Here is a 1,817-nt window from a genome sequence, read left to right as displayed (position 1 = left end):
AGACAGAGTGGGGAGCAGAACAGGCAGATCGACGAAGTACACTGCTGAGGGGAGCAGCGGGCAGGTCAGGAGGGGTCTGCAGCACCATGTGGATCTCCTCCGGGTCAGGCGGGAATCGAACTCATATGTGGAAGTGGCTTAAGCTTCTCAGTGTTGTGCTTTAACCCAATGCGCCACCAGGGAGGGCCTATAACTCTTCATTTTTATACAATGTATGCTTTTTCATCTCGGCTGTAAACCCGGTAGAATTCCCACCACCAATTCACCCTCTTGCTAAAGATGATCTAGAGTGACAGAAGAGAACAAGGGAAGGAAAAAATGCCACTTTTGGAGGAGAGTCAGTTGGGCAGCATCCCTGTATGGATGCTTTTAGTATGTAGACAGTCAGGACAGCCCCATGGCAAGAATCCCAGACCCATGCTGCTTGTGTTAACCTGAAAGAGTTGGAACCGGGCTTTGACCCTTAGCTCACTGAACTTATTTACTGTGCTTCCTTATTTATGAGGAAAACTGGCCATATCTACAAAGACTTGTATTAAGAGTTACTTTAAGGAGTGTATGAGGAATTCCCCAGTCAAGTTCAAAAAGTTCTTTTGTTTTCCTCATGACCTATTAGTTGAGATCCAGAAAAGCATTCCCCTGAAGGCTTTATTCTTTAAGATAAGGAATAAAAACATCAAATTGGCATCCTATTTAAAAAGAGTATTCATTCCTTGAACAGCTTTTTGAGCATATAATATGTACTTGGGGACTGTCCTAGAAGCTGCTGATAAAGTTATGAGCATGACAAAGTTCTGCCTGGAGAAACTTAAGGACCATTGATAGAGGCAGCCACGTGAAGAAAGAATGCTGACTGGGTGGTAAGGCTATGATGGATCTATGAACCGAAGGCAGGGAGAGTCTTTAGAAAGGAACCTCTAACTTTGTAGGAGCAGGGAAATGTTTCTATAACAGCAGCAAAAAGGACGGGGGTGTCTGTAGAAAATAGCATTTGGGGCTTGGATTGGGAAAAGAGGGTGTTCTGGAATGTGGCTGCGTTTCCTTGCACATGGAGAAAGCTGAGTTAACTGTGCAGCCCTCCAGACCAATGCATAGTGGCTAGTGCTCGATGCTAAGTGACACCAGGAAAATGCATATTTAAAGCATTAAAAGTAACAAATGGTACATTAAAAAATACATCCTGCTGCAGAGTATAACATACCTGAACCATCGCGTTAACAAATGGGTCCTGATACTCAGGGAAACCGAGGAAAGCAAATCCGGACCTAATGGTCAGCGGTCGCCAAGCCACCCCGACCTCTCCCCTCACCCCTCTCCCCGCTCTGGGGCCGGGGCTGCTGCGAGCAGGGTGGGGGTCGGGCCGGGGGAGCCGAGGGAGCGGCAGAAGCACGTGGGTTGAGGGGGGTGGGAGGACGCAGACGGAGGAGTAACCGGTGGAAGTGTCAAAGAGGAAGGAGTGGAGGGCTGCTGAGGTGACAGGGTGTGGTCTGTGCGGGAGCGGCCGGCCGGCGGGGAAGCGCCGAGAGACGCTCGGGGCTGAGGCGGCCGCGGGCACGTGTCGGCTGGGGTGCCCGAGCTCGCGGGAGCGGCCGGCCGGCGCACCCCCTGCTGCCCTCTAGGCCCTTTCTTCCCAGGGCGGGAGTCCGCCAGCCCAGGGGCGGTATCCGCGGGCGTCTCCTGGGGTCCCCAGGGCTGACCAGAGCGCTCGAGAACAGCGACCGAGCCCCATGGCCGCTGCGGGCGCAGGAGGCCAAGCGGAGGCGCAGGGGCGGGGCCTCTGCTGGAGGGCGGGGCCTCTGCTGGAGGGCGGGGCATAT

The sequence above is a fragment of the Condylura cristata genome, unplaced genomic scaffold (assembly GCF_000260355.1).
Source record: "Condylura cristata isolate star-nosed mole 26May11 unplaced genomic scaffold, ConCri1.0 scaffold00023, whole genome shotgun sequence".
Taxonomy (NCBI): domain Eukaryota; kingdom Metazoa; phylum Chordata; class Mammalia; order Eulipotyphla; family Talpidae; genus Condylura; species Condylura cristata.
This window is presented reverse-complemented; position numbering follows the sequence as displayed.